This window comes from Crocuta crocuta, unplaced genomic scaffold (assembly GCF_008692635.1).
Source record: "Crocuta crocuta isolate KB4526 unplaced genomic scaffold, BGI_CrCroc_1.0 scaffold59, whole genome shotgun sequence".
Lineage (NCBI taxonomy): Eukaryota > Metazoa > Chordata > Mammalia > Carnivora > Hyaenidae > Crocuta > Crocuta crocuta.
In genome coordinates, this window is record NW_027551578.1 from 474,658 (window position 1) to 493,988 (window position 19,331).

The following is a 19,331-nucleotide window of genomic DNA, read 5'->3' on the forward strand; positions in this document are numbered from 1 at the left end:
CGAGGCCCACTCAGCCAGGTCCTGCGGCTTAGAGCTCAAGCTGACTCTCTTCAGGGTCCCTTCTGCTCATCCCACCCTCACAGGACCCTGAGAAGGGGCTGGGACATGGCCCTCAGGGCCAGGCCTTCAGCCCTCTTGGAAAATACATTCAGGAAATGGTCAGATAAGTCCCAACTTTGGTCTCAAGTTGAATTGGTTAGCAATTCTCTGAAGGCAAACATTGCAAGGAGAGGGAGAGGCCGAACACAAAACACCTAGCTCATTAAAACCTGAATCAGCACAAGGGGCACCTGGGTGGCTCAGTCGGTTAAGAGTCCAACTTGGCTCAGGTCATGATCTTCGTGTGAGTGATTGGGTCCATGGGTTTGAGTCCCGTGTTGGGCTTTGTGCTGACAGCCTGGAGCCTGCTTCAGATTCCATGTCTCCCTCTCTCTCTGCCTCTACCCTGCTCTCTCTCTCTCTTTCAAAAATAAACATTTAAAAAAATTTTTTAAAAAGAAAGAAAAAAAGCATGATTCATTGGACTAGGACAAAAGAATTTTTAATAAATAAGTTTAAACCAGAGTCAGGAGGAATGAGTAGAGACCAAGGCTGATTTTTCTACCTTTTAAATGTAGGGGGAAATCAAAGGTTCACAAAGGTAAACATTTATCCCAGGTCACCCCAGGACAGGTGAGGGCCAGGCTGAGTCCCAAGTTCTGTGTGCCGATGGTTCCAAGTTGCGATCGAAGTCCCTGCCAGGCAGGGCCAAGTGCACAGCCACTGTTTCCATGGTGATGGAGTAGCAAGCTCGGTCACGAAGGCGTGGGTGTGCCTGCTGGCCTCTCAAGGTCGCTCCTTGGTTGGGTCCTCACAGTTAAGATCCCTGTGATCTGGAACTCTGCTCAGAAATCTAATTATCCATCAAATGAGGAAATTAGGTTCTGAAGGTGGGTAGGGAATTGGGTTGAGGAGTGAGAGATGACTTGTGAAGAGCAGAGCAGGGAGGGATGGAAAGGCCCTGCAGGGTGGGGAGGGGGGGAACGGGGACAGGGCCAATGAAGAAAAAGACAGTGTCCACAGGCCACACACAGCAACAGGTTCATCCTATGAGAGCTGTAAGAGAGGAGGAGGCCTGTTATCAGAGCTGAGGAGGTGAAGGCTTCAGGCCAGCTCTCATTGCAGGAAGTGGGGGAAGAATGGCCCCAGATGGTGCAAAATTCAAACCGTTTTAGTGTCTTTTCAATAGAATTATTTAGGCTCATCCTCCAGTGAACCTTCCTGCCTCCTCTCGGGCCTCTTCCTCTAGGACCGGGATCCTGCTGCAAATAAACAGCAGCTGGTGTCTGTGGGAGCAACGCTGACTCCAGCTAAGCTCAGACTTCTCTGGCTTGGGAGGCCATGGCTGAGGGATCCGGCCTTTACTTTTGGTCTCAGTGTGACTCTGGAAAACCACACCACCAGACATGCTCTGCAGCCAGGGAGATGTGAAGACAGTGGGAGAGAGAGACAGCAGGGCAGGCCCACCCTCAGAGAAAGCTCCTGCTGCCCTGAATAAATTCTGCTTCACAGGTACTGTAGACTCTCCTTAAAGAACACACAATGCAAATATCCTAACCTTTAAAACACAGTCATTGTGGGGCACCCCACAGTCATTCTGTGTCTCCCCCTCTCTGCCCCTCCCCTGCTCACGCTCTGTCTCTCTCTCTCTCTCTCTTAAAAATAAATGTTAAAAATGTGTTTTAAAAAAACACAGTCATTGGAAACGGAAAACAAAAAGATTTTTTTTTATGAAAATAAAAGGTGAATAAAGATATACCAGGCAAATGTCAGTCAAATCCAGACACCAGGACAACAATCTCAACAATTTACCAAAATAGAATCCAGGAGCGCCTGGGTGGCTCAGTTGGTTGAGGATCTAACTCTTGATTTCAGCTCAGGTCATGGTCCCAGGGTCGTGGGCTCCATGGTGAGTGTGGAGCCTGCTTAAGATTCTCTCTCACCCTCTGCCCTTCTCCCTTGCTTGTGCACTCTCTCTCTAAAATAAAAAATTTTTAAGAAGAATATTCAAAATAGAATCCAAAGCAAGAGGTATCATAGATTACTAAGTGAAAAGAATAATAGAACCAAAAACCATGGTCACTTAATTTCAAAATCGTATAACATCAAAATATATGAAGGAACAACTAACAAACCTGTGAGAAGTCAGTAAATCTCTGGTTGTGGATGGAGATTTAGCACACCTTTCTCAAACACTAGTGGCGCAAGTAGACAAAAGCCACAAGCAAAGATGTAGAATACACTTGAGCTATCAGCTGTAGATGTGATTCAACACCCAGAAGGAAAGGTAACTCTTTTTATTCTTTCCAAGCATGTGTGGAATGTCTAGAAAGAGTGACCATTTACCTCAGTGGGTTTTAAGGAATATTTATATTTAGTAACTAATAAATATATATATTTATATATAAGGAATATAAAGGAATATGTTTCTATATAAATATATATATAAATATATTATAACATATTAATATAATTAACATAAATTAATATTATATTATATTAAAATATATTTAAAATACATATTTATATATAATATATTCTCTGACCCTGTAACAATAAATTAGAAATCAATATCAAATGAGTATGTTTTAAAATCCCATATGCTAATAAATAACACTGAGTTTAAAAATTAAAAGAGAAATTGTAAAATACTCAGCAGTGAACTGTGAAAACACTGCATATCAGAACCTATAAAGCAGTCTGCTTTATAGGAAGTTCTACCAAATTTTCAAGGAATAGATAATATGTTTCAAAATCTAACTGACTCAAACAGTATATTAAGAAAAATTATAACTAATTAGGATGCATCTGAAGAAGCCATTAAATAGTTCATTGTTTAAAAAAATCTGTCAATGTAGCTTTTTTTTTAATTTAAATTTTAGTTACTTTACATATAGTACAATATTGGTTTCAGGAGTAGAATTTAGTGATTCATCACTTACGTACAACACTCAGTGCTCATCACAAGCGCCCTTCTAGGTACCCATCCCCCTTCTAGCCCATTCCTACCCACCTCCTTCCCTCAACCCTTAGTTTAACTTCACTAGAATAAAAGGAACAATTCTATGATTATCTCAATTTTTGCGGAAACAGTTGATAAAGTTCAATATCTATAAATATATTTTTACAAAGCTCTTAACAAACTGAACAAATTATAAATTGAAAGGAAATGCCTTAACTGAGAAAAAGTTATATATCAGAAAACTTATAGCAAATTTTATGCTGAAGGGAAAAACTATACCCTCACTCCCATTAATATTGAAAGTAATGGGGCACCTGGGTGGCTCAGTCGGTTAAGCATCCAACTTCAGCTCAGGTCATTATCTCATGCTTCGTGGGTTCGAGCCCGGCGTCGGGCTCTGTGCTGACAGCTCAGAGCCTGGAGCCTGTTTCGGATTCTGTATCTTCCTCTCTCTCTGACCCTCCTCTGCTCATGCTGTCTCTCTCTCTCTCTCTCTGTCTCTCAAAAATAAATAAAACATTAAAAAAAATATTGAAAGTAAGACAATGCTCTCCCATCATTGCCATCCTTTAACAAGTCCTAGAGGTCTCAGCCAACAGGAATTTATTTTTTTTAAGAGAAAGAACATAGGGGCACGTGGGTGGCTCAGTCCGTTGAGCATCTGATTCCTGATTTCGGCTCAGGTCATGATCTCACAGTTTGTAGGTTTGAGCCCCATGTCAGGCTCTGTGCTGACAGTGTGGGGCCTTCTTGAGATCCTCTGTCTCCCTTTCTCTGCCCCTCCCCTCCTCACACTCTATTTATCTCAAAAATAAATAAACATTAAAAATTAAATAAGAGAGGAAAAACATAAAATTTGGAAAGGAAAAGAAAAAAAATACCATTATTTGCCAACAATGGAATCATCTATATCAAGAAACCAAATGGAGTTCATAAAATTTTCCTAAAAATCACTACAGCATTTCTCTTTATCACCAATAATCAATGAGAATGATAATAGTACTAAATTATTCACAAGAGTGGCAAAAATTATATCCAAGAATGAATTTAAATGATATCTAAGACTTCCATGGAAAACAAACTTTAACCCTTTTAAAGGACATTTTGAAAGAGCTGAATAAATAGGGTAACATTTCATGATCTCAGGTAGGTTAACATCGTATTTTAAAGATACCTATTTTCTCCCAAATAAATGTATAAATTCAGTGCTATGCCAATAAAAATTATAGCTGATCCTTTTGAGAATTTAATAAACACATTCTAAAATGTTAATGAAAGGAGGCGCCTGGGTGGCTCAGTCAGTTAAGCGTCCAACTTCGGCACAGGTTATGATCTCGCGGTTCGGTTTGTGGGTTCAAGCCCCACATCGAGCTCTGTGCTGACAGCCAGCTCAGAGCCTGGAGCCTGTTTCAGATTCTGTATCTGTATCTCCCTCTCTCCCTGACCCTCCCCTGCTCACACTGTCTCTCTCTCTCTCTCTCTCTTTCTCTCTCAGAAATAAAGCATTAAAATAAAATTAAAATAAAATCCTGATGAAAGAATAAGATCTATATACAGCTAAATCTACATGGAAAAAGAAGAGCATAGAAGGGGAACATAACCTACTAGATATTACCACCTTCCCTAAAGCCCCACTAATGAATCTGCATGCTAACAGCTTGACAGCAATAATGGCCACAAGCATGATAGAGGGTGTTCGAGGCTATGATAAAGTAGAACTGTACTCACGGAGGCCAGGACCTCCTGGGATGATCTCAGGAAAACTGACTCCCAGCATGGGAAAAAATAAAACTGGATACTTTCCTAAAACCATATGAAGTGGTGGAAGCCAGATGGTCCAACACTGCAACGTGGAAGGTAAGACAGTACGTTTTATAGAAGATAATGCAGAAGAAAAACTTTGTATGCTAGGAATGGAGAATAACTTAAACAGAATCCCAAAAGCACAAAACATAAAGTATTATTGAAAAGGATTGTATCACAGTTAAGGAGTTCTGTTCAACCCAAGAACTCTAGAGCAAAGTTAATATTTTGTGCTTATATAACAAATATTCATACACTGCATACTGTGTGCCAGGCACTGACTTAGGTGCTTTAAAATACTGACTAATTTAATGTTCTCAGCTGCCCTATGAACTGGGTACTATTATTATCCCCATTTTACAGATAAGATGCTGAGCTGCACAGAGGTTAACTGACCCAGTATCCCATAGGTAACGAGCATGGCCAGAAGGTAAACTCAGGACATCTCGATGCAAACATCTAGAGCCATATTCTTTTTCTTTTTTAAAGCAAGCTCTGTACCCAACGTGGGCCTTGAACTCATGATCCCAGATCAAGAGTCACACACTCTACCAACTGAGCCAGCCAGGTACCTCTAGAGACACATTTCTTAACTACTATGCAACACAGCCACTCCATACAGTGGAGACGGATTGGGACAAGATACTTGTTAAGGTATGTCTAAAACATGTCCCCAAACAAAGGACTAATATTTAGACTATGTAAGGAACTCCTGCAAATCAGCAAGCACAGAACAAGGAAGCCCAACAAGAAAATAATGTGCGTGCCAAGTATAGAAATAGGCAATTCACAGAAGAGATCCAAAAGGACTGACAAGCATATGAATGGGATATTCAAATTCGTTATCAGAAAAATGGAAATTAAACAACAAAATATCACATTATACCTATTGGATTGGGAACAACTGAAAAGCGGGACGGGAGACTGCAGGGGGTTAACTGTTCTACCGTAAACTGGTGTGGCCATGTGGCGAACAACCTCATGGTTGTAATTCCACATATGTATATGACCCAGCAATGCAGCACCTGAGTAGTTCTGCCATAGTCCATTGCACTGCTATAACTGAGCACCATAAACTGGGTGGCTTATAAACAACAAAAATTTATTTCTCACAGCTTGGTAGGCTGGGAAGTCCAAGATCAAGGCACTAGTTGGTTCTGTGCCTGGGGAGAGCTGACTTTCTGGTTCACGGATGGCTGTTTTCTCCCTATGTCCTCACATGGCAGAGGGTTCCGAGAACTCTGCAAGGTCTCTTTCATAAGGTCATCTATTCCATTCCAAGGGTTCTGCTCTCATGATCTAATCATCTCCCTCTGGAGGTGGAGGTGACTAGATCACGATTAGGTCAGAACCTAACCCCTAATCACAGTGGGGTTAGGATCTGAACATGTAAATTTCAGAACACAAACATTCAGTCTATAGCAAGTTCTCTTAAATGTCCTAGAAGGGAATGAATATTTACATGTTCATCTCAGTTTGTTGTGGAGTCAGGAAAGTGGGGCGATCTAGGCGTCTGCTTCCAGATGAATCAACATACATCATAAGATCAATATGCGCTGTGGAATCCCATGCAGCTGTGAGAGACCCACACACCAGATGCACACACAGCAGTACAAACAGACCTCAAAAACATCATGTTGAGTAAAAAAAGGAAACAGAATTAGATCTAAAGCACATTACCATTTATGTAAATTTTTAAAACGCATGCATGCAAACCATACCACATGTTTTATAAATTACACTTATACATAGTTTATGCATGAACTATATATTTTATACATTATATGTTTGTTTATAAACAAAAACACAGAGATACAAATCCAAAATAGGGAATAATTGCCTATGAAGGAAGGAATTGGAAGTGGGAAAGGCCTGTAAAAAGGAATAAATAATGAAAATTAGAAAGCAGTGTGAGAAATTGTGCAAAGATAAAGTGCCCTGAGCCAAGAAATGTGATTGACTCAGCCCTCCGTGTCTGGGGTTAAAAAATAAAGTCCAAAATTATGAAACACAGGGACTGATCATTTGTTTTACACAATGGATTCATCCATCAGAGGGTCACAAGCTTCCCTTATCTACTTAGATTATTTTGTTTTAAAAATTAGGTTTCCAGTAAAACTATTAAATAATACATTTTTCAAATAGGGCTGCAGGGCATGCCTTTAGGGAGGTTTGGGTTTTTTCTTTTTGAAAAACAAATATATATCAGATTTATTTGCTATCTTTGTCCTAAAAAGTTACTTCGGTCTAATGTTTAGAGCAGTTGGTCTCCAAAGTAGGGTACAGGTGCCTTAAAACTGGTCACAGCAATCTACTAGGGGATGGAAAGAAAGGTTAGAAATTTAATTTTTATCTTACAACATGAAGAAATTGTTTTATGCCATTTGCTCCACGACTGAAGTTGCAGCTCTTGCTTTTTTGACACATCAGACTGTCCTGGGTTGGAAGTAGTGCACAGGAGTCCTGAGCGACCCTGGAAGAGGCAACGTGGGGTTCTCATTCACTCATTTCTTCTGCAATAGCTGCTGTGTGATGCAGTGACATATGCCCAACTAGATCATCTAGCTTGAACTGGATCCACTCTTACAAAATGACCTTAAGAGATTCTTGCAAGAAAACTACAGAGTGCAGATGAAGTTCATCATGCAAGCCCAGTAGAAAACCAGAAAATGACAGAGATGACCCTTTTCCCATCCCTGATACAAACGCTCCATCAGCCACATTCACAAGAAAAACAGTGACAATCTAATCAGCCACAAATATTAAAGTAATCAAGGAGATGATTTGAAGAGTGGATTTACAGCCACTCTTAATCTCCCCGAAGTGCTTTTTTTGCTGAGATACTGGCTCATGGCCATCATGATGAGTCAGACATTGTTGTTTCATATCTAAAGAATTTAGAGGCAAGGACAGACCTCTATTTGGTCTTCAGCAGTGTTTAAGGTAAGAAAATATTTAATCCACCACTTTTGACTATTTTTAAAATATTTTTTAATCTTTTTTATTTTGAGAGAGAGAGCAGGAGCGGCAGAGAGAGAGAGAGAGAGAGAATCCCAAGCGGGCTCCACAATCAGCTGTCAGTGCAGAGCCCAATGCTGGGCTCAAAGTCACAAACTATGAGATCATTACCTGAGCCAAAGTTGGACGCTTAACGGACTGACCCACCCAGGCGCCCACACACCACTTTTGAAAAGCTCACTGAACTTCATGATAAATTTTAAAACTTCTTTCAAGTCTTCTCATTTCATAGCAACAGACTAACAAACTCACTTACTTGGGAAACATTGTTTTTCCTGCTGAGGAAAAAATATGACTGAAATAAAATATGAAAGCCAATAGCAACAGACTAAAACATAATCCTTGTTAGCAGGTACTGCTGAAAAACAGCAGTTCAAATCTTGGTGAGCATTTGAAGGAGGAGGCATCAAAGCAAATTAATTACTTGAGGAAGTTTATTATACAATTAGATGAAAGTACAGATGTCCCTAACATGTCTTGACTTACAGTATTTGTTAGATTCTATTAATAATGCAACGTGCCTTAAAAAGTCTTTTTTTTTTTTTAATGAGCTGCTGAAAGAAGCCCTGGAGATGTACTCACCATTAAATGATATCCTTAAATAAAAATAAAGTCTTATGGGAAGACTATGTAAAATGTAGCCATGGAGAGAGCTACTGCTTTAACCAGAATTCTCTCTCTCTCTCTCTCTTTTTTAATGTAACAAATTCTGGGCTTAGGTTTACAAATAAAGCACCTCACTTGCAATTCATTTGCAGACAAGTTACTGTGGCATAGAAGTGGATGTCACAATGCAAGGGTAAGTGTCGCTGGATGTCTCTGATGTTAGTTTTATAAAAACAAGACCTTTCTTGAGGGTGTTATGCTGAGTGAAATAAGTCAGGCAGAGAAGGACAAATATCATATGTCTGCACGTATAGGAGGATTAGGAGGAACTTAACTGAGGAACAAGGGGGAGAAGAAGCGGGGAAATGGTGGGGGAAAGGGAGAGAGGCAAACCATGAGAGACTCTTGAATGCTGACAAAAACTGAGGACTGATGGATGTGGGGGTGGGGAGGGGCATGGAGGAGGGCACTTGTGGGGATGAGCATTGGGTGTTATGTGGAAACTAATTTGACAATAAACTATTTGTAAAAAAATAAATAAATAAAAATAAATAAATAAATAAACCAAGACCTTTCAACTTTCATCGCAAGTGATCGTTAAACCTTGTACCACAATGGTTGCCTCTTAAGAGACTTGAGAACTCAACCCTTCTTCTTGTACAAGATGTTCCAAGTTGGCTGATGTTTTCTCTGATGACAAGGGGCACGCAATAGTCTGCCTGACAACAGATTTTATTAAGATATGTAAATGAAAAAGTCTTCAAGGTAACAGTAAAGCTGTAACTAAGAGTGAAGAAAGAACTCTTTTAGAAACAAAGCTGTGTATTGGAGATGGCATTATTAAAATCGAAGTCTGGGTATGTTTGCGTCATTGTGCAACCTAAGTGTGACACTTAACAAAAATCCTGGTGTCTACACACTTTAAAAACTTAGAAACATCAAGAAAATGAAAAGACAACCCAAAGGATGGGGGGGGAGGGAAATATTTGCAAATCATATATCTGATATCATATAACATACTAAGAACACTTAAAAGTAAACAACCCAACTTAAAAATGGGCAAGAGATTTGAACAGACATTTCTCCAGAGAATATACACAAATGTCCAATAAGCACATGGAGACATGTATAACATCATTAGTAATTAAGGAAGTATAAATCAAAACCACAATGAGGTACCACTTCACACAAACTAGGGAGGCTGTAATAAAAAAATATAGTAATAAGAGTTGGCAAAAAAAAAAAAAGTAGAGAAATTGGAGCCCTCAAGTTGCTGGTAGGGATGCAAAATGGTGTAGCCACTTTGGGAAACAACCTTCCAGTTACTCTGTGCTGACAGCTTCAGAGCCTGAAGCCTACTTTGGATTCTATGTCTCCCTCTCTCTCTGCCCCTCCCCCAATCATGCTCTCTCTCTCTCTCTCTCTCTCTCTCTCTCTCTCAAAAATAAACATTTTTAAAACATTTTTAAGAAAATAAACACACAGTTACCGTATGACCATAGCTGCAGTGTTAAGTATGTGTTGATAAGAATTGAAAACATATGGGGGTGCCTGAATGGCTCAGTTGGTTAACGTCCAACTCCGGTTCAGGTCATGAACTCCCGGTTTGTGGGTTCAAGCCTGGTGTTGGGCTCTGTGCTGACAGATCAGCGTCTGGAGCTGCTTTGGATTCTGTGTATCTCTTTCTCTGCCCCTCCCCTGCTCGCTCGCTCTCTCTCTCTCTCAAAAATAAATAAACGTTAAAAATTTAAAAAGAAAAAGAAAAGCAACCGGGATACCTCATGCCTTCCTGAGCCAGCAGTGTCCTCTCCTGCTGTCTCCGATGTTACAGGACAGGTATTTCTGACACACTGGGGACACACACAACATAGACTCACTATCAGAGCCAGAAGGAAACCCAGCCATTACCCAGTGCTAACTCCCATTTTACACGTAAGGGCAGTGGGGGACCAGGATGGGGGAGTGATGCGCCCAGTTCACACAGATGCACAGACACAAAAGAAATTTCACATGATACAAGCCAGTGTTCCTGAGATGGCCTGTAATTAAGAATTGTGGAAAGGGGTGCCTGGGTGGCTTAGTCCGTTAAGTGTCTGACTTCAGCTCAGGTCATGATCTCACATTCTGTGAGTCTGAGCCAGGGTCAGGCTCTTTGCTGACAGCTCAGAGCTCTGAGCCTGTTTCGGATTCTGTGTGTGTGTGTGTGTCTCTCTCTCTCTGCCCCTCACCTGCTCACCCTCTGTCTCTCTCACTCTTAAAAATAAACATAAAAAATTAAAAAAAAAGAATTGTGGAACAATAATAATAGCTCATCAAGACCTTTCCCCATGCCACATATTATCTAAAGCAATGTTTTCAAACTGTAAGTCATGACCTGAAATTCCTGAGAAAACTCTTTAGTAAATTGAAACCAGGATAAAGTACAGACTAGAATAGGATCCATCGAAGTACGTCACTTAGAGCGCCTGAGTGGCTCAGTCTGTGAAGCAAACAACTCTTGATTTCTGCTCAGGTCATGATCTCTCAGTTTGTGAGCTTGAGCCCCAAGTTGGGTTCTGCACTGACTGTGCAGAACCTGCATGGGATTCTCTCTCCCTCTCTCTGGCCCTTTCATGCTTGTGCTTTCTCTCTCAAAACATTAAACATTAACTAATACACACACAAAAAAAGCATTTAAAAAAACCAAACATTAAAAAATAAACATTAAAAAAATTGAATAACATTAAACAAAACAAACATTAAAATAAACATTAAGGGGCACCTGGATGGCTCAGTTAACCATCTGACTTTGGCTCAGGTCATGATCTCGCAGTTCATGGGTTCAAGCCCCACGTCAGGCTCTGTGCTGACACCTCAGAGCCTGGAGACTGGTTGTATTCTGTCTCCCTCTCTTTGTTCTTCCCCTGCTCATGCTCTGTCTCTCTCTCTATCTCTCAAAAATAAATAAATGTTAAAAAAAATTTTAATAAAATAAACATAAAGAAATCCAAATTCATTACTTAAGAGTGAAGGTAAGCACTGTTTTCACAAACCATTGTTTCATTTTTGTATACACACAAACACACGCAATACATACGTGTCTAATCAGCACTGAATATTTAACTACTGGGTTACTAAAAAATGCCTTCTTTCTGAGGTCATCTTCAAAAAAGCATGACAGCCACTGCTCTGAGGGAAAAATAAGCCAAAAGCAACACTGATGGAAAGAGAAGCTCTTTATGAACACCAAAGGGGATACAGCTTAGCAACAACCCAGCAGGGACGGTCACTGCCACAGGTGAGGCAACTGGAAGCCACAGGGTAGACCATAGGCAGCTGCAAAACCAGCTGGTCCACTTTTTCATGTCCCAGGCCACACCTGGCTGCTAGGATGGCAATAGTGCCACCCGGGATGGGCCCAGGCTGACGCCATCCAGCTCACACCCCTCGGCCCAGCAAGCTCCCCTGCTTCTCAGCTGCACCAGAATCAGGAGGACATCAGGGACCTCACTCCCCTGTGCCCAACAGTAGAGAATGCATTTCCTGGACATTTTCCAGGACCTGCTACTTTTCCAAAGGCTGCGATTTCTACACGCAGTAGAGGAGAAGCATGCCCCGTGTTGAAATTTGGTTTTCTGTGTCCTCTTGTCTGAGTGCAGTGGGCTGTGGGCAGCAAGGGTGTTCGGCAGCTCTGTGGGCCATACCCCATCACACAAATTGCAAGGGAACCTCTCTAAAGAGAATTGGTATTGGGACAAATATTTCTTGAGGCAAATGGGTCCAACTGGCAAGGGCTTGACAGTTAATCAGGGAATTTAAGAACTGCCCATATAATTCAGAGTACAAACCTGAGAGAGCCCTTCCAGACCTCCAGTCCAAGGATCACAAACACTGGCTGTAAAGGGCCAGAGAGACAATGTATCAGCTTTGCAGACCACACACTCCCTGTCACAACTCCATCCGCTGTGGTACAGCAGGAGGCCCATGGACAGAAGGAAATGAGAGGGTGTGGCTATACCCATAAAGCCACATCCACAAGGACAGGTAGGAGCCACATGATCTGCTAGCCATAGTTGACTGACCCCACTCTAGTCCAATCTCCTCTTTTTATGATTTGGAAACTGCTGTCCGGAAGAGGGAAGGATAGTCAAGTCCCCTGGGGAATCACTGCTGGCCAGATAAGACACTCCTGCTACCTGAAGACAGGAGTTCTCTACCAAGTTAAATCCTGCTACTGACACATGGAATTCCTGGCTCTCTCTTGCCCAAGAGGAAATTCTGTTTAAAGGTTAAATCATTGGGACCAAAAGTGAGGCAGATCTAAGTTCAAATTCAGGCATTGCCCTAAAGTTTTCTAAACGTTGGTCCTTTTCACTGGAATGTAAACAATAAAATTGCATTCAGCTAAGATTGTCCAGGAGTATGTACAGGTAAAGGTGAACAAGGTGAGGGTGTAGATGTGAGGTGAACAAGGTGAGCACGTGCAGGTAAAAATGAACAAGGTGAACATTTGGGGCCAATGTGAGCAAGGTAAGCATGTTGAGGTGAGAGTGAACAAGGTGAAGCTACATACCAGACAAGGCAAAGGTAACAAGGAGGGGTATGTGAAGAGCCTAGATGAAACGAGTGCTCAGTAAATTCCAGCTATCTTTTCCCACCCCTCAGACCTGAATTCTCACACCTGTCAAGCTCCCTGATAATCCACCCCACCCTACTCCTACTTGAAAGGATCGAAGGTAACATAGGAGAACTTTGAAAACTATAAACTACTGAGGAGATGGCATCACACCCTTCTAGACTTCATCCACTCCTTTTTTCCATTGAGATGTCTCCTTCCATGAATATGGTACACTCGTTCCTGCTTACATATTTGTCACACATTTACGGAGTGCCTTTAGGCTAAAAACTACTAAGCAGGTTCTCATACATGTGACCTACTCATATGGTTCCACTCACTTGCAAAGGCATCATCTATTCTATTTACATACTCAAACCCTATCTCTGCTTCCTGACTTAAGTATTATTTTCTCCAGAATGCAGCCCTTCTCCTACTGTCTCCTGACCCTCAGCACTATTCTTACCTCTGATCATTCCTGTTTCACAGGGGCTGAAACTCTGGAAATTACATGTCTTATTCTCTCATCCCAGGAAGTTTCTGGACTAGCTTATGCCATTGAGAGGCACTGGAACATGAAATGTGGAAGATGGAAGAGAAAGAATAAAGTATTATTCTTCTCTAATAGCAGTTGGTAGGTGTATAGTTTGACAGCAGACACAGGGTTCATGGTGTTTAGGCAAGCTCCCCAAAACCACCTACTTCAATTCAGCCCATAGCTGACTTCCAAGTAGTGACTTCCTATAATCCCAGCACTTCCTAATTTTCTTAAATCCAGGAGCACTTCTGACCATTGTAACCTCAATTTTATAAGCATATAAGTCCTTATATTACACCTTTTTCTACTAAAATACTGAGTACTTTTAGACCAAACCCTGAATGATATGGTCACTGGAGTGCTGAAATGAGTTTCCACCATGAAAACTAACTATGACATTATCTTAACAGTTTGTGTGCCGGGCATGAGGAAACCAGGATCAGAGTCTGGAAAGGTGGCACCCCAAGCCATGTGGTGGTAAAACATTTGGTAAAACTGCCACCTGCAATAATTTGGAAACCATTTGCCTCCCAAGCAGGGGGTTCTAGGGGAAATAATTAGAAAAAGCCAGTACAGTAGTATGCATTGGCCACTCCTGGCTTTTTGGGGCAAGCTTTATAAGTAAGATAAGAGATCAAAAGAGACCTGACCAATGAGTAAGCCGAATAAAGGGAAATACAGTCTAGAAATGTGGGTGTTGAAGGGTTGGAAAATCCAACTATTTCTAAAGTCAAAAGTCCAAGAGATTTCTCAGCTGAATAAAATAATTCAGCCCTCCATCAATGATCAAATTAATGTTAGTATTTTCCTAAAAATTTTCTTGAATAATATAAAAATGGCCATCATTAAGTTGACAAAGAAAGATCAGTGAGGGTATAGCAGAAAAATAATTATTAAGAAAAGTAATTAAGAAAAATAATAACGGATGGGTCAGTCGGTTAAGTGTCCAACTTCAGCTCAGGTCATGATCTCAGTGTTTGTGGGTTTGAGCCCTGCTTCAGGGTCTGTGCTGACAGCTAGCTCAGAGCCTGGAGCCTGCTTCAGATTCTGTGTCTCCCTCTCTCTCTACCCCTTCCCCAATTGCACTCCGTCTCTCTCTCTCTCTCTCTCCCACAAATAAGCAAACATTAAAAATATTTTTTACAAAGATGAACTTGGAAAATATGGACTTGTACTGTGGTTATCCTGTTCTTGTTCCACCATTTATGTTCAGTTTATGAGGACATGGGAAGACATACACATTTTAGTTCTTAGGGTGTTACACCCTAAGCAGCCACATGTCGACTGGTGGGGGAAACTGCACACCATCTGAGTACAACCATTAAACGGGATGCAGAGACTGGATGGGATTATGGGATGTGTTTCTCTTGGGGAGGGATGAATGTGGGAGAAAGGTAAAAACAGGTGTTCAATGGGGCACCTGGATGACTCAGTCGATTGAATGTCCAACTTCAGCTCAAGTCACTATCTCACAGTTCAGGAGTTTGAGCCCCTCATGGGACTCTGAGCTGTGGTCTGCACTGACAGCTCGAGCCTAGAGCCTGCGTTGGATTCTGTGTCTCCCTCTCTCTCTGTCCCTCCCCCACTCTCTCTCTGTCTCTTTCTCTCAAAAATAAACATTAAAAATTAAAAAAAAAAAAAAAAGTATTTGGTGACCAGAAGGATAGACCCTGGCAAAGATAATACTCTTCCCAAATGGTATTGTCCAAGTCCCATTTTTCTGCTCCCCCTAGATATACAGCTAGCTTCTGTTTCCCAGTCTCTCTGTAGCTGGTGAAGCTGCATGAGTTCTGACTAAGGGAATATGGGCAGAAACATCCACAGTACTTCCATGCCTGGCCCCTAAAAAGCCTTCTGAGCCCTTCTTCTTGCCCTCTATTCCCCCACTAGCTGCCCATATGCAGTGTACCCAAGGGAGGACTCAGGGACCCAGGGAATTGCTGCTTCTAGAGGGAAGCAACCTGGGTCTCTGCAAACATTATACAGATGCATGTGCACACACACATTCACACACACACATACACACTGACCTACTGCGTAAGACAGAAATATGTTTTTATTTGAAGGCATTTGTTATAGCATTTACCTACCACTACTAAAACAATTTAACTTCTCTGCTCTGAACTGCAATTTTACTGAGAGTTGGTGCCAAACTATTTCACAATTGTATGCAGGCAACCCTTGAGTTATAGCAAGCCATATTTACAATTCTCTGACAACCATCTCGTGATACTAGTTATGATATTTAAAACCAGAAGAATACAAAACCGTATCTCCCAGGAGGGCTTTTGCATTGGCCTGGCACCACATCTCTTCTTTAGTGGTTAAGAGCATAGACACTGGAACTCAAGTTACTTAATTTGGGTCTTGTATCAGCCATGTAAGAAATGTGTTTTTATCAACAGTTTGCTAGGTCTGAGAAAGTCAAGGCCCTAGGAGGCTTGGAGCCTTGCCCAAAGTCATACATCTGATAACTTTAGAGCTAGTGTTTGTTATCTAGCTCTTCTGACTGCAAGCCCCATGGTCTCTTCCTCATATCACAATGCAAGAGGAAAAGAAAGTCCATCTGTGGTCCTTGAGGTTGTCTCTCTCTCTGCAAGATTTATTGCCCCACGACTTCAAATGTGAAAACAACAAAAAGAAAAGTACACGTAACACTTCTTCCCAGTTCTAACAAAACCCTTCCCAGACAAAGATGATTCCATTCCCAGCTGGGAATGTTTTCCTCAAGCAGGAATTTGAATTTCCCATGAGGCCAGAAGCCCCTCCCCCATCCTATGTGTAGAGTCCATAGGGCTCTTCCCTTCTCTGTCAGGCCAAAGAGAGGTAGCCCTACAACACTCCCCTACGGAGAAGACGAACTTGAAACTGCAGTAGTCTGGACCCCAGCTGCTTTGAGCAGTGAATATATACCTAACCCCAGTCACTAAGCAAATGAGCCAACTGTTAAAATTGTCCTTCCCAGTTCCTGATCCGATAGAACCTCTCTGTCCTGTGGTGACACTAGAAATACCACAATCGGTGCAACAGGAGTCCCAGGGAAACCCGACTCTAGAATGCATGAGCTGTGATGTTCATCACAGTCCTCAGTGGTGGTAACATTGCAAATGCATGCAGCACCACTCAGCTGGGTACAAGGAAGGCCACATATGTGCCTTCTGAAACAGACGGATGCTAGAAGCTGGGTAAAGCATTGGTCCAACAAGAAGCAGTCTTTACACATGCCAGCAGCTTGGGGCTGGATCTCAGAGGCCAGCAACCAATGAGCCTTTGCCTCCATGATGTAATGTTTCCAATATGGAATCTTAGTGGGTGAAGGACTTGTCACTCACTCACCAAAGTTTGCAGGGATGAAATCTGTGGAATCCAGGGTTTTCTCCCATAATGAGAGGCTCAGCGAAGCTCTGGTTGAACTCTGCTGCTGTCTTCCTCTCCTACAATTCACTTCTGAAATTATACACTGCTTGTGGGTTTCTTGGGCTTCTGTGCATTTTAATATCATTTGTGTAAAAAAGACTTTCCAAAGCAGTGAATATTTTCAGGATATTAATGCTCCATACTTTTCAGAGTCCTACTATTATTTTTATCACTTCCATTTTATCCATGGAAACAGAGAGCTGGGAACAGAAAATCTTCCCAATTGCACTGATTCTAGGGGTGAGGACTGTTGGCCCCAGGATACAGATTTTAAAAGCAGAAAGGAAAGAAAGGAGCCATAAATCCAAGTGTGGCTCCGGCAATATTTTCTGGGCTGTCAATCCAACCACTCCCACCTGCAGGCATCCTATTTCTCATTGTGCATTAACTGGGCAGCCTGCTGCCACACCCAGCAGAGAATGGGCCAGCTGAGCTGGTCTCCGATCCCAGATGCCATGTGACTTTGAGCGAGTCCATATGCCGGTGTGAGCTACAGCTTCCACACTATAAAGCGAGCTGACCAATGTCTCCCTGGCAGAATGATTGTCAGGATTAGAGGAGGTTATACATGAGTTCCTGGCACAAAATTGGCGCTCAGAAAACAGCAGACTGGCTTCAAATGGTGTCTGTTCCAGGCAATGTGCTCCAGGAAGACGGGAGGGATGGGTTCAGCTTGTCAGTGATGAGGGTTCAGGGAGCACCCACAGGAGGCTGCGACTAGCCAAGTTCTTGGTGCCAACCAGGGTTGGGTGCCCAAGGTAGGCCTCACACAGAGTGAAGACCACTCTTCCAGGAACATAGACTCAGCATTGCCCATGTGAACTTCCACAGTGTCCCCAAAACAAAAGAGCCTCGCCAGCATGGCAGTCACACTTCCCACAAAGGTTGTGCATGGAACAAACTGGTCTTCACTCAGGAATGTGCCAACAGGAGCTTCACTGAGCCAGATCACCCTGGGTGCTTGAGACATCTCCCTGGCACATATAGGCACTGCCTGTGCTTTGAGAAGAGTGGAAAAGGAGTAAAGGGAGAAAATGCTTCTGATCTCTTGTGACCAAAAATTACGCTTCTTCGGTTTAGTGTGGTTTTAGATCTGGATACTCAAAAACATCAGGCAGACGGGGGCTGGACTTGTATCTTCCCTATAGTATGAGGACAAATGGACACAACAGTCTCAAGAGAAGTAGTGTGTAAGTCAGAAAGCACCAGTTCCTGTGTGCTTTCTGTGTGTCCAGAGGGTAGGGAAGGGGACCCGAAATCAAAGACTGGAGCTCTCAGCTCTCCCCCACCTCTCCCCCATCTGCCCTCCCTCGACAACCCCTCCCCATCTACCAAGAAGGCTGCCCACCAGTCCTCTGCCAGTTCATGCAAAAGGAACAAAAAATGCCAAAATCACAGAATCACCTCAGAAACAGAAAACAATGCCAGCTTTATGCCCGAGGTGAAGTAGGAATTGGGTAGAGCATTCAGCCCTGGCCACCACCGGTGAGCTTGTGAACACTGCAGTACCACACCTCAGGGGATACAAACCAGTGAGGATGGAGCCATCGCATGTCACGCTTGGCATCAGAAGCTCGTCTGAAATTTCCAAGATGTTCTCTTTAATACAGTCGTCTGGATGAGACGGAGGAGCTTCGATAACTTCCCCGAGTGATAAAATTAGTCACGCTACGCCGTGAGACTGTTTCCAATTTATGACGCTGCTTACACTCAAGCTCTCCCAGCATTTGGCACATGCATATTTTCGTGACTTCTGCCTTTAACAATGTTTCTCTTAGAGGCTTACTACTTGGGAGACTTGATTTCTTGCTCAGAAGAGACACGAAGACACAGGATCAGGAGCTCTCTTCCATCATAAAAGCCACAGTTCACTCCCTGCCCTTCTGAGCACGCAGGTTCGAAATGGCCACCATCTTGATCAATGGAATTTTTTTTTTTCATTCACAAATAGGAACTCTGATACTTGAAGAGGACTTTCTCACAGCTGCACAAATGCTAAGTGATGGCACCTGGATTTTGGTCTAACCTGCCTGGTTCCACACCCGAGTGTTTTTCTCCTACTGGTCACAAATTCGGGGGCAGGGCTATCATTGGGTACTTCATACTGTGTCAGTCAGCATCCATGTAGAGCTAGAGTCCCATTTCCAAATGAGGTCAGTCTGAGGACACTAAAACAGTCCCTCTGGCTTTGCGGTGATGATGGGCAAACCACGAATTGCAAATTGTCTCCCCCTCCATGCTTTAGCACTGTTGTTAGGTAGGTGGTAGCCAGGCACCAAAAAAATGAACCAGCTAGGTGAGTCCACTGGCAGCTGATGTGCCCTCCCCTCTGCTTCAGTAGTAAGTGAGGAGCC

At 42.4% G+C, this 19,331-nt stretch overlaps 1 long non-coding RNA gene across 5 annotated transcripts in view; it reads right to left on the bottom strand.

The window, feature by feature from the left end:
• Nucleotides 1–543: 543 nt before the first annotated feature.
• Nucleotides 544–19,331, bottom strand: part of LOC144221204 (uncharacterized) — a 46,579-nt gene continuing 27,791 nt past the window's right edge. The window contains exons 4-9 of one of the 5 annotated variants that reach the window (XR_013331984.1): nt 7,163–7,277; nt 6,267–6,676; nt 4,730–4,844; nt 3,316–3,495; nt 1,852–2,017; nt 544–1,095 (exon numbers count right to left, since the gene is read on the bottom strand). This is a non-coding gene — a long non-coding RNA (uncharacterized LOC144221204). Of the gene's footprint in view, nt 1,096–1,851; nt 2,018–3,315; nt 3,496–4,729; nt 4,845–6,266; nt 7,278–19,331 lie in introns of all 5 variants that reach the window. The other 4 variants (XR_013331986.1, XR_013331983.1, XR_013331985.1 and 1 more) reach the window with 4 other exon arrangements.